Source organism: Hemicordylus capensis, chromosome 2 (genome assembly GCF_027244095.1).
Source record: "Hemicordylus capensis ecotype Gifberg chromosome 2, rHemCap1.1.pri, whole genome shotgun sequence".
Lineage (NCBI taxonomy): Eukaryota > Metazoa > Chordata > Lepidosauria > Squamata > Cordylidae > Hemicordylus > Hemicordylus capensis.
Window position 1 is genome coordinate 20478645 of NC_069658.1, and position 27527 is coordinate 20506171.

The following is a 27527-nucleotide window of genomic DNA, read 5'->3' on the forward strand; positions in this document are numbered from 1 at the left end:
GAGGGAGGCTTGGCTGTCGTGCAAGTGGGACAGGGCCTTCTCTGTTGCTGCCCCCAGACTTTGGAATGCTCTCCCAGTGGCCATTCGCTCCTCAGTCTCCATCACAGTTTTTAGAAAGGATGTTAAATCGTGGCTTTTTACCCAGGCTTTTATATGATTGTCTCTACTGCTGCTCTTTGTACTTTGTATTGCTTTTATGCTTGTGTTTTAAATTTTTAATCAGATTTGTTTTATATTTTTAGCTTAATATTTCAATTGCGTCTTTTTTACAATCTTGTTTATAAATTTTGCTGTAAACAAAATTTACAGCAAATTGAATGATTAATGAAAGGTGGCATATAAATTTATCAATCAATCAATCAATTAATTTTCTCACTCCTTTTGCTATATAAACCATTCTGAGAACTTCTGTTATAAAAACTGGTATGTAAATATTAATATCCTATCAATGTGTTTGACATAGGAATAGAGGGAACTGCCACATGCTGAGTCAGACCATTGGTCCATGTAGCTCAGTATTGTCTGCACAGACTGGCAGCGGCTTCTCCAAGGTTGCAGGCAGGAGTCCCTCTCGGCCCTATCTGGAGATGCTGCCAGGGAGGGAACTCAGAACCTTCTGCATGCAAGCAGGCAGATGCACTTCCCAGAATGGCCCCGTCACCTCAGGGGAATATCTTACAGTGCTCACACAATGTAGTCTGCCATTCAAATGCAACCCTGCTTAGCAAAGGTTTCATGCTTCCTACCACAATTCATGCTTGCTACCAGCCACCTAATGGCACAGCAGGGAAATGGCTTGACTAACAAGCCAGAGGTTGCTGGTTCAAATCCCCACTGATATGATTCCCAGATTATGGGAAACACTTATATCGGGCAGCAGCGATATAAGAAGATGCTGAAAGGCATCATCTCATACTGTGCGGGAGGAGACAATGGTAACCCCCTCCTGTATTCTACCAAAGACAACCACAGGGCTCTGTGGTCCCCAGGAATCGACACTGACTCGATGGCACAACTCTACCTTTACCATAAGACCAACTCTCCTCCCTTTGACCAGCTCTCCTCCCATAAAGGAACATGATTCATAAATCCTTAAAATGCCTCCAAAGTACTGATCAGGCTATCAAAAACCACAAAAAGTCTTGAGATGATATAACTAGCTAACTAAATAACAAAATAAGCAAACACGAGTCCTTGAGACAGGGCAGGCGTGACACCCAAATAAATGAACCTGGGAACTTCTTGCTTGTCATCCAAGGAAATAAATTCCTCTTGCACGGATTCTGGGAAAGACTTGCAAACGAAAACAGGCATCGGAGGCCCAGCCCCCCAGTGAAATTAATCAGGAGAATGGCACCGAGATGCCTGAGGATCCTTTTGAAAATCCCAGCCTTGTTAGGAAAGGATTTCACGGCAAAACAACACCCGGAGCCATAGTGGAGCTCCACTAATTACCGCTAAGAACCAACCTCTTGGAGAGCCACACGCAGCGGCCTTTCTTCTGGCTGACAGACAACTGTCAGCCGGGCAAGAGCTACTAATTAGTAATTGATAAATATAAGTGTGCTGTCTTCCCGGAGTAGAGTAGCACTTGATGATAGTAATTAATTGTTCATTGATTCCCATAGGCTGACGTGAGGTCTGGCCGGCTGCTTTTGTGCCTTGCACATTTGCAGATCGAGGTGGTGGATGAGGCTGGCTGGAGCAGATGGCAAGGATCCTTCCAACTCCCCCAGCTCCTGGGGTGGGGCCGGAAAGTGGAAAAGGAAGGACCTGCACAGCAGATTCCTGTAAACGGAATTCCATTTAAAAGGGACACACACACAAAAATACACCTCTTTGATGTTGACCATTGATGGGTCAGTATCAGGTTAGGTTGCAATCCTTTGTCATGACCTGAGACACCTTGGCTGGGGGTGATGCAGACAGTTTGGGGAATGGGAGAGGAGAGCTGGGAGAGGAGACCTGGTCTTGTGGTAGCAAGCATGACTTGTCCCCATAGCTAAGCAGGGTCTGCCTTGGTTGCATATGAATGGGAGACTTGATGTGTGAGCACTGCAAGATATTCCCCTCAGGGGATGGAGCCGCTCTGGGAAGAGCAGAAGGTTTCAAGTTCCCTCCTTGGCTTCTCCAAGATAGGGCTGAGAGAGATTCCTGCCTGCGACCTTGGAGAAGCCGCTGCCAGTCTGTGAAGACAATACTGAGCTAGATGGACCAATGGTCTGACTCAGTATATGGCAGTTTCCTATGTTTCTATGTTCCTAATGAATCAGGAGGGGATGTTCAGGCTGTGCCAGGTCCATCTCCGCCCTATGACCAGAGGATGTGCCTTTGCCAGTATTCTCAGACTCAGGGGACTCAGCAGACAATCCATCCAGTGAGAGGGAGATACCCCAACCTTGTGGAGCCTGCATCTGCAGAATGGGACGCAGGCCCTTGACACTTTCCAGCCCTGCAGAGGAAGTAGTAAGAGGCAGCAGATAATACAGGAGGAGACAGGCAGGCGAGTGGGGAAGCGGTGGCAGTGGTGCACTAAATTGGCTGCCAATTTTGCTATGCCATGGCTCAGAAAATTTGGGGGTGACTATATTGAACTTCACCAAAACTCCAGTTGTCTCATCCGGAATGAATTTTGCAAGCCACTCCAGGCCTCTCTGTGTATGCTCCGAATCTCTAGCACTCTGAGCAGGCACCGGGATTGCTGGCCACTCAGCACAACGGAAGCATCAAGGGAGAGAAAGGGAGGCTTATTGTGACCCCAGGGAGGTTTCTTGGACTGATCTAGGCTTCCTCTTGTCTGCTCCGAAATTCTGTACATGCCAAGAGGCCGGCAATATCATGGCTTCCCTGAGCACACTGAAGGCCTCCAGATATGGGAATTGACTTCAATATAGTTAGAAAGGCTTCGGAAATGGTTAGAAAGCAGTGGGCCCTGGTCTTATTGGGCCCCATCCAGAACCCATGATTCTGACCTGGCTCTCCACTGAAATTGGATTTTAGCTCCAGGTTGGTGTCACCATTATGCAAGGGCAGGACTTCCCTTTTATAGTTATGTTAAATTTCAACCTTTTTTCTTGCAATTTTTTGCACTTTGCTGACAATTTTAAATAATGACCCTGCCCCATGAGATGGTTGCAGACCTCCCAAAATCGGAATCAGCTGCACAGTTCAAAAGCCTATTTTCCATGCTCTTGCTGAAGTAAAGATCTTAAACACAACTAGGGCCACCAGGGAAGAATCTTGTATTCCCTCATTTATTTGTCCCATTCTAGGTCTACATGGAAGCATTGGCAACGATCCCTTAGGCAGTTATATGCACCAAGCCAGTTATATGCACCAAGATTACAGTGGCAAAAATCTACCCACATTTCCTTTATTTGTGTTGGAGTAAGTCATGTGAAACAGTGTCAAAGGCCTTACTCTGTCAATTTAATAAAGTCAATTTATGGTGCCCATAAATCTTCTCACCAGCTGGGGGAGAGAAGGGATGCTGAAATCTGAGAGGATGATGCTAACGCCATGGTATAATAAAGCATCTTCTCCTCAGCATCCCTAGGAAATTGAAATGACAAATGGTTCTGTGCATCCTTCATAAGGATTATGCCACCCACACATAGTCTGTGTGGCCACTATGTCCATGTGAGCTGTGCCCAGGTGCCACAGTTTGCAGAGAGCACAACCTGTAAATTGTGCCCCTCAAAACGCCTTTAAATATGGGCTGAAGGTATAGAGTGGTCACTGAGTGTCAACATGGAGAGAAATGTTGAGACAAGTGCTTTCTATTTTACTGAACTGTCCAGCAATGTTGTCCTGTCCACTAAGCAGACCAAGGCAGTTGCCTAGGGTGCCCATTATTGTGGGGTGCTAGTGTCACCACTGCCCATGCACATAAATTAATCAAGTTTTGGTGGACTGGTCACCACATTGTAGAACTGGAAAAGGTGCAGAAGAGGGCAACCAAGATGACCAGGGGCCTAGAGCACCTTCCTTATGAGGCAAAGCTACAACACCTGGGACTTTTTAGTTTAGAAAAAAGACAAATGTGGGGAAACATGACAGAGGAATATAAAATCCATGCATGATACAGAGAAAGTGGATAGACAGAAATTTCTCTCTCACACACATCACACTAGAACCAGGAGTCATCCCATGAAATTGATTGCCAGGAAATTTAGGTCCAACATATATTAAGCATATAGAAGAAGAACAGGCCCTGCTGGAGGAGAACCATGATGCAAATGTAAATCTTGCCTCAACAACGTTTTGGAGTGCTTTGAGAGTATCAACAGGCATGTAGATAAAGGTGATCCAATTGACAAAGTATAACCTGGACTTTCAAAAAGCTTTTGACAAAGTTACTTTGTCAAAGTAGCCAGCGTGGTGTAGTGGTTAGAGTGCTGGACTAGGACCAGGGAGACCCGAGTTCAAATCCCCACTCAGCCATGATACTTGCTGGGTGACTCTGGGCCAGTCACTTCTCTCTCAGCCTAACCTACTTCACAGGGTTGTTGTGAGGAGAAACTTAAGTATGTAGAACACTGCTCTGGGCTCCTTGGAGGAAGAGCGGGCTGTAAAATAAGTAAATAAATAAATACCAAGAACTCTTGAGAAAACTTAGCAGTCATGGGATAAGGGGACAGGTTCATGTATGGATTGGTAACTGGTTGAAGGACAGGAAACAGAGGGTAGGTATAAATGGACAGTTCTCTAAATGGAGGGAAGAAAGAAGTGAGGTTCCCCCAGGGATCTGTACTAGGACCAGTGTTTTTTAAATTTATACATACATAATCTAGAAGTTGGGGATAAGCAGTGAGGTGGCCAAATTTGCAGATGACATCAAACTATTTAGGCTAGTGCAATCCAAAACAGATTGTGAGGAGCTTCAAAAGGATCTCTCCAATCTAGAGGAGTAGGCGACAAAATGGCAAATGTAGTTCAATGTAAACTAGAGTAAAGTGATGCAAATTGTGGCAAAAACCCTCCGTTTCACAAAAGCGCTGATGAGATCTGAGCTGTCAGTGACTGACCAGGGGAGGGATCTGAGGGTTGTGATGGACAGCTTGTTGAAAGCATCGACTCAATGTGCTGCAACTGTGCAAAAGGTCGATTCCATGCTTGGAATAATTAGGAAAGGGATTTTTAAAAACCTGCAAATATTATAAGGCCCTTATACAAATCTATGGTGCAGCCACATTTGGAGAACTGTGTACAGTTCTGATCACCATCCCTCAAAAAGGACATTATAGAACTGGAGAAGGCCTAGAGCACCTTCCTTATGAGGCAAGGCTACAACACTTGGGGCTTTTTAGTTTAGAAAAAAGACAACCGAGGGGAGACTTTATAGAGGTATATAAAATAATGCATGGTGTGGAGAAAGTTGATAGAGAGAAAATTTTCTCCCTCTCTCACAACACTAGGGGTCATCCCATGAAAGTGATTGCCAAGAACATAGGACCAACAGAAGAAAGTACTTTTTCACACTATGCATAATTAACCTGTGGAATTCTCTGCCACACGATGTGGTGACAGCCAATAGCCTGGATGGTTTTAAGAAGGATTTAGATAAATTCATGGAGGACAGGTCTGTCAATGGCTACTAGTCTGAGGGCTATAAAGCTCCAGCCTCAGAGGCAAGATGCCTCTAAATACCAGTTGCAGGGGAGAAACATCAGGAGAGAGGGCATGCCCCCACCTCTTGCCAGTGGGCTTCCCAGAGGCATCTGGTGGGCCACTGAGTGAAATGGGACGCTGGACTAGGTGGGCTTGGGCCTGATCCAGCAGGGCTGGTCTTATGTTCTTAGATTATTTCGCTGATGATGACGACGACGATGAAGAAGATGATGATGATTAAGAACATTTATACCAGTTTTCAGCAAAAACATTCTCAAAGTGGTTTATACAGCAAAAGAAATAAAATAATGTTTCCCTGTCCCACATGATCTTACAGTCCAAAAAGCAAAAGCAAAAATCGAAAGGAAGAAACCAGCAAACCGCTGCTGAAAAAGACAGTGAGGCTCTGCGGGGAGAGTGGGCTTAGCCCACTCTCCCCGCAGACAAGCAGGGAGCCATCCCTGGGTGGCCAGATTGGCCACCTACACGACTACCGGCTCCTTCACGGAGCCAGTAGGGGCAGCAGGGATCAGGGGCCACTCAGCCTCCGGAGGTCCCAGGACGCCCCGTGCAAGTGCATGGCGCATTCTGGGGAGACCCCCCAAGGCCGGGAGGCTGCTTGTAGCCTCCCGGTCGGGGGCCTACTTGTTTGTCACTGTGGTGCAGAGCCACGCTGTGGTGGCACATGACCGGGAAAACAGGGTTAGTGGAGCGCTCATTCCGCTCACCTTGTTTAATAGTGGGGGGACTTAAGCAGGCTGACCGCGGGGAGCTGCACGGCTCCCAGCAGTTCCCATAACTGCAGGAAAGCGGGCTGGGCTCCCTTCGCCCACTTTTCTGCGGCCGCGAGAATATCCTCAGTGTGCAATGTGATGTGCAGAGACATAGCACTGTGCCTTGTGCTTTGCAAGTCCCACTGTGCCTTGGGACTGCTGCAGAGCTGGAAAGCTGCCCGGATGCTCTTAAGAATTAGCGGAACGAGCAGCACTTCCCAAGTTCCCCCCATTGTCATGAATGGGGGAAACTGTGGAAGCACAGCTAGGGCAACCGCCCATTCTTAACAGCATCAGGCTACACTTCCACTCCACATCGCGTTAGCCATTGTGCTTCATTGAATAGGGACCACTGAGCTGCTTCCCTTACGAAATATAGATAACCCCACTTAATAGTTGCCTCTTTGCTCAGCCGTGGGGCCAGCTTGGCCAGGAACAGACAAGAGATAGAAAGCAATGGTTCTGTTTTACATGGCAACTTAGAACAGGGTAGATGAGGCATTGCCTCCTGTGTGCAGGAGAGAAAATATTCGCATATTATTGTGGGAGGAGAAATAATAATCACATATTATGCCCAACTCCTGTGCTATCTGTGTACAGTGTACACATCTACAGTTCTATTCACTCAATGAGGTCATTCACACAGTTAAAAACTGTGTTCTACCCAGGTTTGGAAGCTATGTGAGCACCCAATTTTCGGTGGTGTGGAAGCAAGGTAAGAGGAAAACTGAGTAGAAGTGATTGTGTGGAAGCAAGGGAGGAGGAAACCTGGACAGAAGAGAGTGTGTGGAATCAAGATAGGAGGAAAACCTGGGTAGCTTTTCTTCCTACCTTGCTTCCACACAATCACTTCTGCCCAGGTTTTCCTCTTACTTTGCTTCCATACAACCAAAAATTGGCAGCACACACAGCTCCGAAAGCTGGGTAGAGCACAATGTTTGATGGTGTGAATTACCTCATTATGTTTGCTGCATGTACACTTCCCTTCATTTGCCAGTGCTTGTACCCAGGTTCACTTTTAAAATAAACACACACAGAGGCGCTTCACATGAACAGTGTGAAGCGCCATGAGGGCTTAGCCCTGGGCGGCCGGATTGACTGCCTACATGATTACCGGCTACGTCATGGAACTGTTGGCCATTCTGGGGAGACCCCCAAGAGTGGGAGGCTTCCCGGTCGGGGGTGTCCTCACAAGTCACCATGGCACGGCATCTCATGACCAAGAGAATCAAGTTAATGGCGCGCTCACTCCATTAACCTGGTTTAAGGGGAGGGGTTCTTAGGCGGGCTAGCAGCATTGGAACCACCGGACTTGCCCGCAAGCCCGGTGGTTCTCACGATGGCGGAGAACCAGGCTAGGTTCCCTTAGCCCGATTCTTCCCCATTGTGAGAATAGCCTCATTTAGTCATTCACACATAAACATGGACATGCATACAGATACAGGTACAATATAATATCTGAACAGGACTAAAGAGTTAGTGTTCTAGTGCCATTGCGAGGAAAGCAAGCACCCAGCCTGCTTATTTTCACAGTGTGTGTTATTAGTTCTGACTAGGGCCAGGAACAAGACTTCTCTTACCCTGCTTGGCAGTGGGGAGGCCTTTGGTGGAACATAGCTGCAAGATCCCCACTTTACTAAGTGGGGGGCTTGCAGATCAGTGCTTTGAACAGATATCCACAGTCTTGACATTAAAACCAGGGAAAAGAATACCAAACCAGTTGCAAGATCCAGAAGATTTAGTATGACAGTTCTGTAGATATCTTTGATCTGCAGATATGGACCTCAGTGGAGCTACCTGTCTGGGAGCCAATTCATATGAGTTTTGAGGCAATAGCAGCCACTTGAACTTCCCGTCCCAGTCAGCCAGTCATGTGAACACAGGAAACTTCACCATCCTTAGGGGCAAAGATTTTGCATGCCACAGTATTTGCTGGGAAACACAACAAACTCTTATGACCCTAGATCTAGGACACTGCCCCCCAGTTGGGGATGAGACCATTGACCAAGAGCCTGGGCAACTCCAAGCCACAGGATCCCCTCACACCTGGAGAACTAGGGAACCCAGAGCCTGTACTCCCATTACAAACCTAAGGCATGGCCCTGCCTTCATCATTGGAGGAGCCCCTTGAGGACCTGCCAACCCCTCCAATACTGCCAGAGCCAGTGCTTAGCAAGTCAAGCAAGGCTCCTTTGAACAACAGTGCCTCCTGCAACAAAGGGAAAGGTGCCTTTTGCAGGAAAGGGGCAGGAGCACTCTATTTGGTCAGCAGCCATTAAAAATGCCAGGCAGCTCCAAGCAGTCGCTGGAGCAACATCCATCTTATGGAGGCTCAATAAACTTAGCCCACTCTCCCCGCAGACGAGCAGGGAACTTGCCCTGGGTGGCCGGATCAGCCACCCACACGATTACCGGCTCCATCATGGAGCCGGTAGGGGCAGCTGGGATCAGGGGATGCCCGGCCCCTGTAAGTCCCAGGATGCTCCGTGCGAGTGTGAGGGGCATTCTTGGGAGACCCCCAAGGCTGGGAGGCTTGCTGTAGCCTCATGGTCGGGGGTCTCCTCTCGAGTCGCCGCGGTGCGGATCCGCACCATGGCAAATCACGATCAGAACAGGGTTAGCAGAGTGTTCAGTCCGCTAACCTCATTTAAGGGGAAGGGCATTTTGAGAGATTTGCTGCCGGGAGCTGCACAGCTCCTGTTGCAGCACACGACCTCCCAGAAGCGGGCTTGGCTCCCTTAACCCGCTTTTGTGAGGTCATGAGAATAGCCTCCTGTTATTGTATGCAGCTCTCTTGCAGTCCTGCTTGGAGCTATCCAAGGTCCTGACCCCTTTCCCCTTGAAATGGTATGAGGTCTGTGTGTTCCTCCAGAATAGGAACAGGATACAAACTGGATTGCAGATATACAAATCTCTGCACCCAACTGGTTAGCCATGTCTAGGGACCCAACATGGGCAAGAATTGCATGCAGTAACCACTGGCCCAAGGACAATGCTCATCAGGCATTGTTGTCATTAAGGTGTTGTGTTGTAACATTAGGTGTTGCTCAATGGCATTTTCGTACAAATACTTTATAGGTGTTTCTTGCTCATGTGTACTCGGGCATTCACAAAATAACTTGATAGGCTCTTTCCAGAAATGTCAGATATAATGGGAAAGGGGGGAAAATAATAAGAAAGGAAGTTGTCTGAAGCTGCCAATATGGACCTCATTCTCCTAGTCTCTTCAGGATGTTCCAGTTCATTAAGTAGGCTTGAACGCAAAGGGCACAACCTCTGCTTCTGCTATTCTGCTATTGTCCCTGGGGTACTTTCTATCAAAAGAATACCTTGGAGACAACAATGCTTTGTCAGGGCCCAGTGAGGAAATCAGCCTCCCCCCCAGTTCAACACCACAGTTGTCGCCATGTCGCAGCTCTCCTTTGGACATTTGGAAAGGCAATCCCATATTACTAGGGTAAAAGTGAAGTTGGGAATACAAATATATTATTTTGATTATTAGATTTTAGAAGATGATATCTGCAAACCCTAGCAAATGTCATTAACCATTGGTCAATACAGCAAAAAAATAAGCATGAGCAAAAAGCTGCTAGATCTGTTGAGGTTTTTAGATGATTTTTTAAAAAAATTAGGTGGCTTTGGAGTGATGTTTTATTTTGAATTGGAAAGCACCTTGAACATTGTGTGGTAAAAAGGCAGGGCATAAATGTGCTAAATAAATAAGACAGAGATATTATTGTGTTTTGTTTTTAGATTTCTATCCCGCTTTTTGAGCAGCGCTCACAAAGGGGCCTACAACATTCATAATAGTGATTCCACTGGGAAAACCTTACAATTTAATGGAACCATTGAACGTTATCAAACCTAGGTCCCCAGATGTTGGAGTACAACACCCATAATCCTCAGCCACAGTTTTCAGCCACTTTCGCTGGGGATGATGGGAGTTGTAGTCCAGCAACATCTGGAGACTCAGGTTTGAGAACCTTGAATTAAACAAATAGATCTCAAGGAGCAAAATGTGGCACAGGCAGGAGAAAGAAGAAGAGAGGACTAGGCTGGGAAACGTCAGTGCAAATGAGGTTTGTAAATACTGGAGTAACTGGGGCTATTCTCACGATCAACAAAAATCAGGCTAGGAGAGCCTAGCCTGACTTTTGTTGATCGTGTAAACCACGGGGCTCGCAGGCAAGCCTGGTGGCTTCCAAGCGAGTCACACGCTTTGGTAGCCCTCCCTGAAGCCTGGGTTTGTGGAGCAAGCGCTCCGCAAACCCGGGCTTTCTGATCATGAGTAGCCGTGGTGCAGCTCCGCACCACGGCTACTCATGAGGAGACCCCCCGAGGGGAGGCGAAAAGCCACCTCCCAGCTCCGGGGGTCTCGCCAGCATGCCCTGCGCGCTCCCGGCCCCCACTCCCCCTAGCCCCCGCCAGCTCTGTCATGGAGCTGGCAATCGTGTGGGCGGCCGATACGGCCACCCGGGGCTCCTGCAGCGATCGTCTGCGGGGAGAGAGAGCTTAGCCCTCCCTCCCCGCAGTATCGGCAAAAGCGGGTCTCACTCATCGTGAGACCCGCCTCACTGTCTGTTGTTAGGGTTGTTGTCTGCAGAAAGGGTTGCCATTTTTTTTAACTGGCCCTGCTCTTGTATCTTTCAAAGCAGCCTAATACTCTCGAAGTAATGGCGAAGCTTTTCTTCTCACTTTATCTCCACCCCGCATATCCCATGATGCCTTACACAGAATCTGACCATTGGTCCATTTCTGCTCTGGCTGGCAAGAGCTCCCAAGTGTTCCTTAGGGGTTAGCGATCCCTGCTAACTTGGCAAAGAGGCACCTTTTAACATGGTGATTCTCTTTATTTAGCAGTGGGGGAGTAACTGGCCCGATCCAGCTCCAGCGCAGTACCTCCAGTGACTGCTGCTGGTGTCTGTTTTATATTTCTTTTTAAACTGGAAGCCCTTTGGGGACAGGGAGCCATCTTATTTATTTATTATTTCCTCATGTAAACTGCTTTGAAAACTTTTGTTGAAAAGCGGTATATAAATTAGGGGGTGTGCACGGAACCGGGGCAGTTCGGTCTGGCCCCCATCAACCACCACCCCCGGTCCGGTCTGACAGTCTGTGAATTTTTTTTTAATGAAAAGTAACTACCTGTAGCCCCTTCAGGGGGCTTGCTGTAGGCCACAGCGGTGTGTGTGTATCCGCGAGGGTTCCCCTCCCCCTGCCGGCCTCCCTCATCACCGCCGTGGCTGGGTAAATGTAGTATTTTTGGCCCTTGAGCCTCCATAAAGTCATGCAGCGGCTATTTTGGCCGCCACTCATGCAGAAATGCCCTCTGTGAGGCCTGGCATGGCCTACGGCCTCACAGAGGGCATTTGTGCATGCGCGGCAGCCAAAATGGTCTCTGCTCACCTTTATGGAGGCCCCAAAGAGCCCCACCACAGCGGTAATGTGGGAGGCTGGCAGGGGGAGGGGGAATCCACGTAACACACACACACACACACCACGGCCTACAGTAAGCCCCCCAAAGGGGCTACTGGCAGTTATTTTTCATTTAAAAAAATTTTTTTAAGTTTGCAGACCTGTCGGACTGGACCGGAGGTTTTGTTCCAGTCTGGAGAGAACGGGGGTTGGGGGTGGGTTTCGGTTTGATCACGAACCCCCGGACCGAACCGTCAGACTGCGGACCGCTGGATCAGTTCTGCACATCCCTAATATAAATTGGTGTTGTTATTGTTCCTGGCAGGGGTCTTTCCCAGCCTTACCAGGAGATGCCAGGGATTGAACTTGGGTCCTTCAACATGCAGATCAGAAGCTCTTTCACTGAGCGATGGTTCTTTCCCTGAGTTACAATTCTTCCCTGTGTTGTAGGAACATAGGAAGCTGCCATATACTGAGTCAGACCATTGGTCTATCTAGCTCGGTATTGTCTGTGAAGAACAGTGGCTTATCCAAGGTTGCAGGCAGGAATCTCTTTCAGTCATATGTGCCTTGAAATCCCCCACCCCCGAGTTACAGTACTACCTGCATATACTTCATAACCTTGTGGGTTTCCAAATTCTTGTGTGTAAATCTTTGTAGATATATCATGTACAAACAACCACTTTGTATATAATTGTGCTTTGGCAACGTACTGTATGCTTTGGTAGTTTGTTGGTTCAATAAAAAAAATCTTGTCCTATTAAAAATAAATAAATCTTGTCCTATCTTGGAGACGCCAGGGAGGGAACGTGGAACCTTCTGCTCTTCCCAGAGCGGCTCCATCCCCTGAGGGGAATATCTAACAGTGCTCACACTTCTTGTCTCCCTTTCATATGCAAACAGGGTAGACCCTGCTTAGCTAAGGGGACAAGTCATGCTTGCTACCACAAGACCAGCTCTCCTCTGAGAGTTGGTCTTTTTGTCCTGAGTAGACAGCTGAACCTGAATTTCCCATATTCAAGGCCAATGCTCTTGCCACTATACCACATTGTCTTGATAAGAGGCTGGTGGATAGATGCCATTTGGGTGGGGGAACTGGACTTGCTTTGAGTTCTATTGTTCTGTGGATGTGTGCAGATTTGTCATTTTCAAGGGTAGGATCCATACTCGTTACAAGTCTGAAGCTGAAGTGGATGAAATTTCATTAATTCACTCCTGCTGTAAGTTTTGCTTTAAATTTTCTAAAGCATGTTGGAGAAGGAGGAGGCTGCACAGATATATACAATCCACAACATCTTCTAGGTGTCACTTCAGTTTTTCATCAAGATATGCTTGGGGCAATATTGTATTTCACCAGATCAGCTGGAACAGGGTGGGGGATGGAGTCGGGAGGGCCAATTTCATTTCGTTGTCGTAGAAAATGAACACGCTTCTTTCCCTTTCTCTCCCCCCCTCCACCCTTTCCAGCCCTCCCCTCTCCCAGCACAGCTTCTTATCTTCAAGATACCAGTAGAGAGCACATTCGTGTAATTAAATTAGAGTTAATGGGCAGCCCAAAATAATAATAATATAGAATACTTTTTGAAATGGTGTATCCCGGCCCACAACATTAATTTTATATCGTGCTTTGAAGTCTGTTCCAGTAATTAAGTTAAGGAACATGTAAGGAACTCTGAAGAGACAAGCTCTGTGGTACCTTGTGAGGCAGGTTGTAGCCAGGCGACATTGTCATGGGAGTCACGGAAGCCGAGGTCTTAAACCATCTCCCATGATTGCAGTCGTTTCAGCAATCCTGATGTCATTTTCTCCCCGCTCGGTGGTTGAGAAGTTTAGAGGTAGGTGCAATCGCTGGAAGGATTGGAAAGGTATAGAAAGCTAAATATCTGTAAAGGTAGGCATTGACAAGAAACTCGCTGGGAGATCATACTCTGGTTGCTTAGGGCTGGAAACCTTTTCTTACAGTTTGGAGAAAGTGGACAGAAACAGTTCTTAAACACACAGGGCAGTGTTCTTCATTCATGGCAAGGCCCGGGGGCCAGTGATGGCCCCCATCTAATCTAAGTGTGGCTCCCTGACAAATTGTTTACTGGGCCAGTGTGAAGTTTCAGCCAAAGCTGAATACTCGGCACAATCCCCTGGTCCCCTGCAGAAATGACTATTCTCACCGTGCAGAGCTGCACTTTGCCCAGTGTCAGGGGGGTTCCTTTAAGGGAATCAGAGCCGTCTTGAGCCCCCTGTACCATCATTCATTCATTCATTCATATACCACCATTCACAAAACTCATCCCAAGGCAGTTTACAAATGTTAATACAATAAAATCTCATAAAATCACATTAAAATATTAGCATTAATTAAGACCATAAAAACATTTAAAAAAACATACACCCTCCCGCCGCCACCCCCTGACAAAAGAGCAGCCAGAAAGGAGGGACCATCTTGGAAGTTATGCACAGAGTGCTGGGAAATGTAGCCCTTCACCGGGGCTTTCTCCCTAGAGGGCTTAAGAGAGGGCTTCATCTCTCTTAAAGGGCCCTCCCAGCTCTGGAGAAAGCACAGTTCTGTGTGGAGGTCAGCACAGTGGGAAATCGCTCTTACATTGAAGGTTTTTTGTCAAAGTGGCCCCCGCTTGAAAAAATAGTGTAGATCACTGTCAACATTACATTACGACGTTAATCACGGTTAAGTCCCATTGAAATTAATGGGACTTTAGTCATGACTAATGTGTCGCTTTTATTCCAGTGGTGCTTAGTCATTACCAACCAGATCTGGATCCTGCCCATAGTTATTGTTAGTTACTCCTGCTAACTGAGTAAGATGTTCTTAAAGTGGTGGATCTCTTATACTTAGCAGGGGGGTAACAACTGTCCCTATTCAGCACAGCACAGTGTCTCTCCAGTGACTGTTGCTGGTGCCTTTGGTTTTTTGTTAAGATTATGAGCCCTTCTGATAGAGGGAATAATCTTCTATTTTATTTCTTTCTATAAATTGCTTTAAGAACTTTTGCTAAAAAGCAGTATGTTGTTGTTTCTGCATCTGTGCGAATGGTGCATTTGGGAATAACATAAGTTAAGCGGCTTCCAGAATTTGCATAGGAACACTCGTACATTGAGTCCCTCTCCGCATATTGTTGGCATATGCATTTTCCTCTATAGCCCTTTGGCCTCCTTGACCAGCTGTCATGTCTTACTTTATGCCCATTGCCCAAGTCCTACCCCAAATTATGCCTTCTTTTTCCGCTGTGAGCCAATCTGCTCATTCATCACTTGATACAGTCTTAATTGAATTAATTAAGGGAATATGAAGGAGGATAAGGAGATTGCAGAGAAGTTGAATGAGTTCTTTGCATCTGTCTTCATGGCGGAGGATACTGACCATATACCCACGCTCCGGAACTGGGCTTCTCAGGCTTGGAGGCTGAGGAAGCGGGCCAGTTTGTGGTGATGGGATGTTCTAAACTGTCGAAAAACTAAAAATGAACAAATTGCCAGGCCCAAATTGTACCCACGGGATATGGTGATGGCCACTAGCTTGGATGGTTTTAAAAGAGGCTTAGATAAATTCATGGATGACAGGTCTGTTAATGGCTACTAGCCTTGTGGCTATAGGCCACCTCCAGTCCCTGTAGCATGCCCTCAGTTCTTGCCTGGGGGGCTTCTCAGCGGCATCTGGTGGCAGTGTTCCCTCTAACAGGGATTCCAAGATGTTATTGACTACAACTCCCATAATCCCCAAGCAAAAGCCACTGCAGCTAGGGATTCTGGGAGTTGTAGTCAACAACAATACCAGGCAATCTCTCTTAGAGGGAGCAGTGTCTGGTGGGCACTGGGTAAAACAGGATGCTGGACTAGATAGGCCTTGGGCATGATCCAGCAGGGCTGTTCTTATGTTCTTATGAATGGTACCAGTTCAGACTACAGGTATGGTCTAAAGCAGGCTGGCACAATTATGGCCCTCCAGGTGTTTTCGAACTATAACACCCATAATTCCCAGCTATAGTGGCCAATGGTCAGGGCCAGTGTTCCCTCTAACAGGGATTCCTAGATGTTGTTGACTACATCTCCCATAATCCTCAAGCAAAAGTCATTGCAGCTGGGATTCCCAGACATTGTTGACTACAACAGCTACAGCATAGCTATCACACACCACACAGCCATGTGGAAATTGTAGTCAACAACATCTGGGAGTCCCTTTTAGAGGAAACACTGGTCAGGGATGATGGGAGTTGTAGTCCAACATCTTCAGGAGGGCCAAAGTTGTGCAGCCCTGGTCTAAGAACACACAATACAGCCACCTTGGTGAAGCTAAACAGGTCTTGGTGTCTGAATGGGAGACCCATGTATGCCATGGGATGGGGCCATTGCTCAGTGGTAGAGCACCTGCTTGCATGTAGAAGGTCCCAGGTTCAATTCCTGGCATCTCCAGATAGGACTGGGAAAGACTCCTGAAACCTTGGAGAGCTGCTGCCAGTCCAAGGAGACAATACTGACCTACATGAGCCAATGACTCAGTATATGGCAGATTCCTATATTCCTAAGTAGGAGATTGCATGTTCAGGTGTTCCTGAATATTAAACAAATCCCTGCACTTAGAAAACTAGCACTTCAGGGAGAGAGGTTCTAGGCTAGCCTTGATGTGATAATTTTGCCAAATTGAAGACAGATCATTCTGGAGAGAATCTATCTATGTGGTCGCTAAGAGTCAACACCAATTTGATGGCACTCACTCACTCACTCAATCAATCAATCAAAAGGAGGGTCTCGCTCACCCCCCCTCACACACACACACATGAGCATCCAAACAAGCAGTGTATAGTGTACAGTCCCTACACAACCATATGTTTATCCTGCAAATGTAGGGAAAGAAGCTTAAGAAATATACTTCTTTTCCCTGCCATCAAATATAAACTATCATTACTGGATGCTGGATATTCAAAGTCCCACTAGGTAATGTGGTAAATGACAACTAAGGGCCTCTTTTGGCATCGCCTTTAGTGGTAGGGGAGCAGCTACAGCATGGCTCTCACAAGCCACACAGCCATGGGGGAAGAGCCCCCTTCTGCATGTCTTTCTATGCTAGTGCTGCTGCGCCAGAAGCTGGAGCAACACTTCAATAGCAGGAACCACAGTGGGGACTCCTCCTGTGTTACGGTGGGCTTCTGATGTTACAGATCAATGAGAGAGAGAGTTGCCATCTCTGACTGAAGCTGTCCCTGGAGATATTCTCTCTCTCTCTCTCTCTCTCTCTCTCTCTCTCTCTCTCTCTCTCTCTCTCACACACACACACACACACACACAGCAATATTTTTCACAATAGCAAGCTATTAAAATCTTCAGGGCTCCTTTCCATAGTCACCTGAAGATCGCTGCCAGTTCCTAAAGACTCCAGGCTGATCCTGGGAGGTTGTTGGCAACCCTAGTGGAGGAAAAGGCAAGAAGCTGAACTGAACCCAAAGAGCAGATCAAGGAGGTTTTTTTCTTTGGTGAAGTGGAATTGCACCCTATCCTAAAATCTCTTGGTGGCCTTGAACCTGAACTCAATCAAACCCTTAAACAAGAAGAAGAAGAAGAAGAAGAAGAAGAAGAAGAAGAAGAAGAAGAAGAAGAAGTGATAGCTGCCTGGTTCAAAACGTGTTTGATAACCAAGCAGCCAGGAGATTCTTGAGAGCTGGTAAGTCTGCTCTCTGTTTCAGCTATATATGGAGAAACTGTATTCCCCCGTGAGCCTTCTGAAAAGATCAGAGGCAGAAGCAGAAGAGACTGCTAGGCAGGGCTGTTGGGATTTATGTGCATATACATAGTCTTTGTTCTTCCCACTGATGTGTAGTGTGTGTGTGCGTGTGCGTGTGTGTGCGTGCACACGCATGTGTGTCCCTGTGTGTGCCTGTGTATAGGCTTGGGGTAGAGTTTAGAACAGGGGTGCACAAGTCAAATACTCTGGTGGGCCGAAACCAAACACGACTTGGTATGCAGGGGCCAAATATTAATGAAAGCAATTATTAGTTACCCATAGCATGAGAATGTAAGAGGAGGCTCCTGGCAACCTTTCTTCTTCCTTGTCCCCCATGCACTTTCAACGATTGCAGAGATCAGTTTTGAAAGGGGGTTGATCCCCACCATGTCCATAGGGCAAGGTGGCGTTTTGCATCTCACTCCAGGCACCACAATACTTTGGGCCACCCCTGGGGCCAGCAAAAAAGTCCCCGTGGGCCAGATCCAGCCCCCGGGCCTTATGTTGTGCAGGCCTGGTTTAGAATGTTCATGTCAGTCATCAGTTCTGATTAGACTGCTTGGTCAGTTTGTATTTCTTACTGACTTACTGGACGCTTGAGAGTGTTATAATTCTGCTAGGATGATCTTTCTCTCAGAGTAGGACTGTTGTTTATGATTTGGTAATAAGTAATTAGCTTTAGTAACTTTGTTCAATAAACTTAACAAGCCTCAGTTTCCACTCTGTTACATTCTGCTACAAGGAGCTAGCGGTGCAAGCTCTTTTGATGCCCAGGTGGTGTTTTAGGCTGATCCATTCCTTGATCCAGGCCAGCTTTTGAAATGCGCTTTAGTTACTTGTGTTCCAGTTCTGAAGTAGAGGCGGGGCTAACAAACAGCCAGCAGCAAGAGCACAGAAAAGCAGTCTGCACTTGCCTCTCTGTACATAATAGCTATTTCATTAAAGTGTATTAATATTCCTGATTCCACTCCACAGCCTTGTCCTTTCAAACCACAACTCTTTCCCTTGGATTCTACACTGTCCAGCAACAAGACCTCAAGGTGGAGGAATCCCGAAATAGGGCTGGAAGCATCTTATGTTTCCTCTTTGCTGCTGTTCCACCATTCATCCTAAACAGGGCATTTCCTTGGCTTTTTTCTGTTATATGTATTTTGTTTGTAAAAACATTTAAATACTTTAAAGAACAAACGTTTTTAAACCTTTGCCCCTTATGTGAAATACGTATTCATTTTACGATTACAGAGCTGTGTTACAAGCAAAAGGATTCTACGTTTTTCTGCATGAAATGCTGTGGCTGGAGTTTTAATCCATATGTGTTTTGTGTTTCTTTGGCACTGCCATAATTCTTTGCTGCCATTCATCCCAAACCAGGTATTTTTTCCTGTTTTATATCCTATGTATTTTGTTTGGGAAAACTAACAAAATGTTCAAAAATAAACAGTTTACAAATAATAAAAATATCCCCCTTAAGTTAAATAGTTGTTATTGGCTTAATTTTATAGAATTGAAGTGCAAATAAAAGAGTTTGATATTATTGTGAACTGAATGTAACACACATGGTTTTTCGAAAACCATTCAAAACTGGTTCAAAATGTCTGTCCTGAACGACTTGTTAATAGGGATGTGCAGAACTGGTTTGAATCGAACCAAGTTTGATTTTAACCGACCTGGTCCAACCGATTCAAACCTGAACCGGAATAGCGCTCCCTCCCCAAGGCAGCCGATCTGATTTAGAATTGATATGGGCCCACTCCAAACCAGTTTGACCTGGTTCAAGGGCTCTGTTTGTAAAGGGGAGTCCAGTGAGGATTTCCCTTTATAAGCAAAGGTGTGGTGAAAACATTTAAAAGTGTGTTAAGGGCAGCCAGGTGGGCAGCAAGAGGGCACCTTACTTGCTTCTGCCATGGTGGGGTGGCAGCAGCTCCTCTAAGCCCCACCAGCACTCCCCTCCAGCAGTGATGGCCGAGTTACGGCCTCCACGTATCTGGGCCACTACCAGCCCATGATGTTGGGGGGGGGGGGACACCAGCGGGGCTTAAAGGAGCTGCCACCCTACCACTGCAGAAGTGAGTAATGTGCCCTCTTGCTGTCCACCTGGCCAGCCTTAACACACTCTTAAAGGTTTCCCCCAACCCTTCGCTTATAAAGGAAAAGCCTCACCGGATTCCCTTTTACAAGCATAGCCCTCGAACCGGATCGAACCGGTTTGACCTGGTTTGACTGAATGGACTGGACCACAGGCCAGTTCGCTCAAACCGGCTCGTGGACCGACTGCATTTGGTTTGAATTTGAACCGAAACACCTTAACTAGTTCTGATCACACACCTATTTGTTCAATATAGTGGCTTATGTACAGCACAGTATCCTGTTGACCCAGGAGTGGGGCACCCATGCTGGTTCCATTCACCTGAAAATCATGTCCACTCTGCTCTAGAAGGCTCCACAGCTCCTAACAATTGCATCAACACTTAGCGACATCTCTCCCATTATTCCTGATGGGAGTGGCTAAACGCTGATGCTATAGTTAGGAGCCACAGAGCCTTGCAGCAAACTGGCTGCTATTTTCAGATGGCCAGAACTAATGTGGGTGCCCTGCTCTTGTATCCGTGGCACTCTCTGTTGTATGTGTCTGAACCAGAGCAAAACTGGAGAGTTAAAACATGCTGATGAACCTGAACCAACTCCAAATTTTTAATAGTTCCACTCCCTAGCAAAGAGTTGTAGCTCTGTATCTTGGTTGCTAAAAGCATCAAAGTGAGTCTTAGGGGCATGTGCTTGCAGGGGGAAATCTTTTTTTTTGTATTTTAAATTGTCTCTCTCAGGTTTTTCCCCCCTTCCCCATTATAGGGCCTTTATCTCTGATGGACTTTTCTTGTTCGGCGAATGCAGTTTTTAGTGTGGTGGGATGTAGGTCACATTTGACAAAGAGTTGTGCTGTGACCTGAATGCGCAAGCAGGAACTTCTAAAACTGAGACTGCTAATGTGCAAACTTGCAAGCTTAGTCATCAGTGGCATTTGGCAAAAGCCAGCAAAAGTCAACACTGCAAAAGAAAAAAAAGGGGAGGGGGGGGGAGAACTGCTTTGAAAAGCTGACAATGGCCAGCAAATCAGAATTAACTCCTTTATTTCTGCTTCCATGCTGTGACTCTGAGGCCCATGGTGGCTCAGATCAAAGAGCAATTAGAAGTTATTAGGCCCTGATTTCCCCTGTTGAGATCCAGGCCAAAATGTCATGGGCCAAGACTCAAAGCTTCTATTATCAGAGGAGAGGTCTGATGACAGAGAGAATGGGTTCAAGAAGATTCTCTGAAGCAACTGACCTTCTAGAAACTCCAACAGAAGGATGAAGGTGTTGCCAGGGACCTCTTTGCCTCAAACGGTGGCCCTACTTCCTGCTCTAACTCAGAGGACTCATCCCTGAATCAAGTGCAGAGTAGATCATCCCAGTTCTACCACATTGCATCCTGGTGCAACTGGAGGTTTCGTGATTCACCACTGCCTGTGGAAAAAGGCACGGCTCATTTATGTCATAAGAACATAGGAAGCTGCCATATGCTGAGTCAGACCATAGGTCCATCTAGCTCAGTATTGTCTACACAGACGGGCAGCAGCTTCTCCAAGGTTGCAAGCAGGAATCTCTCTCAGCTGTATCTTGGAGAAGCCAGGGAGGGAACTTGAAACCTTCTGCTCATCCCAGAGCGACTCCACCCCATGAGGGGAATATCTTACAGTGCTCACACATGTGGTCTCCCATTCATATGCAATGAGGATAGACCCTGCTTAGCTAAGGGGACAAGTCATGCTTGCTACCACAAGACCAGCTCTCCTGCGGACTGAAACTGCATTGCATGCAGTTTCCATTGCGGCGGGGCGGGGGCAGAGTTTTAGGCACCCACTTTATTGCAGGACTACTTGAATGCTCAGACTATTACTGGAGCAGCATCTGAAGCTCTCTGATTCATGGTTTGCTTTAAATCCGGCCCAGCATTGGCCACATTCGCACGTAATGCCAAACTGGAGTTGGATGGGACAGAAGTTGGAAATCATGTACATCCAAATGCATGAAATGGTGGCTTCGTGGCAAAAGCAACCTGCAGTTTCCCTCACCAAATTCCGGTTTGACCCTTCGATTTGTAATGAGTTTCACTTCTCCAGCCTGATGTTTGAAGGCGGCAGCATTACTTATGAATGCAGACGTTGCCATAACTGTGGCTTCGTGCTGTTTCTGGAACCAAAATCATAGAGAGGGAGTCCCATACTCGCCCAGGGACGCACCCACTCCATGCCTGGCACATTTCTTGCAGGCTGCCTCTCCAAGCACTTGCCCTGCCCCCTCTCTCCACGCTGCTCAAAGGCATTGCCAGGCAACAGGGACACCACCTCATCCTATCCTGAGCTTCTAAGCCTCTCAAAAGGAGAAGTCACGTTGGGGGACGCCCAGTTCCCACCGTGTCTCTTGTTCCCCCCTCTGGCACACAGAAGAGAAAGCAGACAAAGATTTTTGTTCACAGAAAACTTCTAGTCAGAAGGTGACTGGAAGAGATGCTAGGAGTTTGTTTTCATCTGGCTCCCCACACGCCTTCTGGATTGAGCGAGGGTTCTTGGCTGCAGCTTCTGTGCACTTCTGCCTTTGCTTGGCTGTCTGGCTATCTGGTGTCTTTGTTCACTCTAATTATTGTAACATTCATTCATTTCATTCATTCGATTCGATTTCTATACCACCCATCCAAAAATGGCTCATGGAGGTTTACACAGAGAAATAACAAACAAATAAGATGGCTCCCTGTCCCCAAAGGGCTAACATTCTAAAAAGAAACACAGAACACACACCAGCAACAGTCACTGGAGGTACTGTGCTGGGGGTCGATAGGGCCAGTTACTCTACCCCTGCTAAATAAAGAGAATCACCACATTAAAAGGTGCCTCTTTGCCAAGTTAGTCTCCTGCTCACTAGACTAGTATTGTTGCCTATTAATTGGCTGGGCCTGGTACAGGTATGTGCCTCCATCTGGTTAAGGTAAGACATGAAACCAGTGTTCTCTCTAATTTTTATTACCAGTGAGCGGAAAGAGTTTGATTCTGGGCGGCACTATCAAGGCAGTGTGAGCACATCAAACACACACACACACACACACACACACACACACACACACACACACACCAGGAATCAATGTATTATTTAAAAATTTCCCCAGGCCCCCAGAAATAATTCATGTGCCGCGCAAATATTTTTTTACCTTTTTTAACCCCACCTCCGGTCTCCATGAGCTGCCAGTGGAGAGCCACCACCACCTGTCCTCCTCCCTCCATCCTCTTCTGGCTTCCTCCTCCCCCTGCTCCCTGGCCCCCACCTCTGGACTCTCTGGGTTGCCAGAGGGGAGCCCCCGCTGCTGCCGCCATTCTCCTCCCTCTCTCCTCATTAGCTGGAGGAGGAGGGGGAAGCCGATATCCACCGGGGGGGGAGGGTTGGGAGGAGGATCAGGTTGTGTGGCGGCAGCCCGGCCGGGGAGAGGGGGAAATGGAGCAATGCTTTCCTTCCCTTCCCGGCTAGGGAAATCGGGTGCCAGGCAGTTGGGCAGCAGTGGTAGGTACAGCAGAGGCTGCGCACCCACCAGAAATGGCTTCATGGAGGCCTGGGGGTTGGTGCATGTGAGCACATGTGTGCACCTTAGAGTGAAGCCTGCTTGAAACCACAACCCACCTCTGCAGGGTTGAAGGACCTATTAGGTCAGTCTGCGCAAGAAGGTTATTGGATCCAATAGGATTCCAAGAAGCCTTGGAAGGTTTTAGAATTGGCTTTGCTAGTGATTCTGCCGATGCTTCAGTGCAAACATGGGATAATGAACTCATTAGAGCGGTATACACAATCACACCTAAGTGTCTTCTCCACCTGCTTCAAAGCCAGCTCTGTGATATTCGGAAGAACTATGGGAGCTGAAGCAGCGAGGTAGATGACTAGAGCACAAATGGAGGAAGACCTGGCATGACTCTGACAAGGTGCAACACAGAGCACATTTGAAGATCTATACTCTGGCAGTGTGGGTTGCAAAGAAGTGGTTCTTTTCTGTCCGCATTGCTTCCACAAATTCACATCCATCGGAGTTGTCTAGGGTCATGAGGGAGCTAGTATCTGCCTCCTCCCCCTGAATTTGAACTTGGAACCATCAGTCACTCGCTGCGACATCTTGAATGGTGTTGTTTTTTGGCAGATAAAATATCTCATATTCAGGCCGAACTGGATTCCACAGTTACTGCAGAGTTTATTGTGGAGGTGTGCAGCAACTCCTCTTATAGGATTAGATTGGAGCTCTTTCAAGTTGCTCACTCAGTCCTCACTAACCTTTTGGAGTTCTTTGAGAATGTCAGCAGGTGTGTGGATAAAGGTGATCCAGTTGACAAAGTATACCTGGACTTTCAAAAAACTTTTGACAAACTTCCTCATCAAAGACTCTTGAGAAAACTTAGCAGTTATGGGATAAGGGGACAAGTTCATGTGTGGATTGCTAACTGGTTGAAAGAGCAGTTAGGTATAAATGGAGAGTTCTCTAAATGGAGGGAAGTAAGAAGTGGGATCCCCCAGGGAACTGTACTGGGACCAGTGCTTTTCAATTTATTCATAAATGATCTAGAAGTTGGGGTAAGCAGTGAGATGGCCAAATTTGCAGGTGACATCAAACTATTTAGGTTAGTGAAATCCAAAACAGATTGTGGGGAGCTGAAAAAGGATCTCTCCAAACTGGGGGAGTGGGCAAGAAAATGGCAAGTGTGGTTTAATGTAAGCAAGTATAAAGTGAGGCATATTGGGCAAAAAACCCCAAACTTCACATATACGCTGAAGGGGACTGAGCTGTCAGTGACTGGCCAGGAGAGGGACCTGGGGGGTGTGGTGGACAGCTCGCTGAAAGTGTTGACTCAATGTGTGGCAGCTGTGGGGAAAAGGCCAATTCCATGCTTGGAATTATTAGGAAGGGGTTTGAAAATAAAACTATTATTATAATGCCCTTATACAAAACTATGTGTGGTCACATTTGGAATACTACATACACTTCTGGTCACCATATCTTAAGAAGGACATTGTAGAACTGGGAAAAGTGCAGAAGAGTAGGGAAGTGTGCGGAACCAAGCGGGGGAAGTTCGAAGGTGGGGAGGGGATCATTTTAAGGGTGGGGGAGGGTGCATTTACCCCTCCCTCCGCTTTGCCCCGCTGGTGCTCCGTCAGTAAAGGCTCTGTCTGGGTGGCAGCATACCTCCCTGCCACTCTGTTTCCTCTTTGGCTGGAAGTGGCCAGAAGTGCCAGGTGCACATGTGCATGCCAGGCCTATGCACACATCATGCTCGCTCATGCGCACATCAGGCACGTCATCTAGTAATAGCCTCCTTAAGACAAGGAGGCATCCTGCCCTCCCTCTGAGAAGCATTTATGATATTTACCAGGCCCTCTCTGATAATATGACTGCCAGATGAAATAAGCCAAGTTGGGCAAGGGTCAATAGAGCAGGTGGTGGGGCATACAGTCTGAAGCAATTTGTCCACTCCACATCCTCAGAAGTAACAAACTGTAAGTGATCCAATTCAATCCTACAAGAGGGGTTGCTGGGCACCTCTACGATAGACTCTGCAGTAACTGTGGAGTCCAGTTCAGCACAAATACAAGATATTTTACCTGCAAAAAACATTTGTTTAAAAAAGACAGCAAGTGACAGATGGTTCCAAGTTCAAATTCAAGGCAGAGGGGGCATGAACTAGCCCCCTCACAACCCTAGACAACTCAGCTGGACATGAATTTGCAGAAACAATGTGAGCAGAGCTCTTCTTTGCCATCTGCTCTGATAATATAATAATACTAGTATTTTTAAGCCCGTTTAAATAACGGGCTCTAGTGGGGTGGTGGTGCTGCTCTTGTGTGTGCCTTTATTCCTTTTATTATTGTTTTTGTTGGCTCAGCGGGCTCAGTCTTCTCGCGCCGCGGCCCCCACCAGCAGGGCCAGTCCTCCTGGCGCGGCTGCTGCTGCCAGTGGGGCCAGTCCCCCCGCCCCACCTGCTGCCGCCAGTGGGGCCTGTCCCCCCGCCCTGTCCGCTGCCGTAAGCGGGCCCAATCCCCTCGCCCCGCCCGCTGCCGCGAGCGGGCCCAGTCCCGTACCTTGTCCTCTGGCCGAGGCCGTGGCTCCGCTGCCGCCTTGGCCACACCGCGTACTCTGGCTGAGGCCGCGGCCACGGCTCCGCTGCCACCTTGGCCGGCTTCCCCCGCTGGCTTCTTCCCCCAGACGGCTTTGGCGGCGGCCGCTTCTTCTCGGCCCGCTGCTCTCCTGTGGCCTCGGCGGCCGGGCCGGGCCCACTGCCGTCTCTGTTTCCCCGCCCCAGTCTCCAGCCGGGCTGCCTCTGTCCCCCTGTGACTTCCCCTCCTGGCCCTGTCAGCCCTTGTCCGCTTCTCCTCCTCCAGGTCTGGGAGCCAACATGGCCGCCTGGTGCCTGCGGCCGTTTCGGCCAAGGGAGACACGGGCGCAGACACGGACACGGGCGCACAACGGCCGAGGGAGACACGGGCGCAGACACGGACACGGGTGCACACCGAGGGATCTTATTATAGAGGATTATCAGAGTCCCAAACAAATATTATCCTAGCCCCAAACTAGGAACTAGCTTAACTTGCGCAGAGCATCTGCGTGCTAGTACTTGATTGCTCCCCTCACCCCCTGCTACAACCCCCCTCAGCTCAGAGATCTCCCCACCCTCACCTGAGCCACACTCCTGCTCCTCCTCCTCCATCCAGTTGCTTCCATCTACCTCACCCCTTTTGGTCACTCCTCCATCCCTTTACTCCATCCCCCTCACCCCTCTTGGTCGCAGCTGCAGCGTTGCTGGTGCCTATTGGCCAAGCTGCAGCCCCCTATCCCCAGAGACCTCCCCACTCTCACTTGAGCCCTGCTCCTGCTCCTCCCTACAGGAGCAGCAGTAGTGGTTGACCAGGCCCTTTCTTGCTGCCACCACCACCATGACCGCTTGTTCCCCTCAGGCCACTGACAGGCCCAGGCCCGTCCCTTTCCTACCTGCCTCCCTCCACCAATGGCTTCAGTAGCCCCAAACAGCAGCAGTGGTTGACTGGACCCTTCCTTGCTGCCAATAGGTGCTGCCATGGCCGCTCATTCCCTGCAGGCCTCTGACAAGCTCAGGACCATCCCTTGCCCTTCCTTCTTTCTCTCTTCTCCTCCCCTTTTTTTTCTTTCTCTCTCCTCCACTCGCTCTTCCTCTCTGTCTTTCTCCCCACCTCCCTTCCTGAGTTAAAAGAGCTTGTTTCCTCATCTAATTCACACAACAGCAGCCTCCTTCTCCTGAAGGGGCTCTTTCCACCCTCACGACCCCTCTCTTTTCAGACCCCTGACCACTGTCCTTTTATATATAAAGATTCCTCACCTCTGCATCCAAGAACATCTTCCAGTCACTAACAGTCGCATTCCAACTGTCTTTAACCATCACAGGTTCCTCCTCCCTATCTGCCTATGGAATCTCCACTGCCCAATCACCATGATGCCACAGGCCATTCCTCCCTATCTGCATACGGAATCCCCACTGCCCAATCACCATGGTGCTCCTGCTCTCACAGGTTCCTCCTCCCTATCTGCATATAGAATCTCCACTGCCCATTCACCACGGTGCTTCTGCTCACAAACTCTTCTTCTGCTCATGAACTCTCACAAGAGTTGCCACACACAGGATTAGCCACGGGTATGCCTTAGAGAATTATATATAGAGATGCTTCTCTGAGGAAGGGCAGGGTACCTCCTGGTCTTAAGGAGGCTATTATTAGGAGGCTATTATTGAAGGAACCTGCAGTGGATCTCTTGGAGTTAGTTAATTACAGACCTATTTCTAATCTTCCATGGTTGGGAAAGGTGATTGAGCCAGTGGTGGCCTCTCGGCTCCAGGCAGCTTTGGATGATACAGATGATCTAGACAAATTTTAAACCGGCTTTCGAGTGGACTATGGGGTTGACACTGCCTT

At 47.9% G+C, this 27527-nt stretch overlaps 1 long non-coding RNA gene across 1 annotated transcript in view; it reads right to left on the reverse strand.

Annotated features, from left to right (window-relative positions):
* The window catches only part of LOC128342345 (uncharacterized), a 63424-nt gene extending 36415 nt beyond the window's left edge, over positions 1-27009 (reverse strand). The window contains exons 1-2 of the long non-coding RNA XR_008314915.1: positions 26939-27009; positions 13495-13646 (exon numbers count right to left, since the gene is read on the reverse strand). This is a non-coding gene — a long non-coding RNA (uncharacterized LOC128342345). The remainder of the gene's footprint in view (positions 1-13494; positions 13647-26938) is intronic.
* Between the last annotated feature and the right edge of the window lie 518 nt (positions 27010-27527).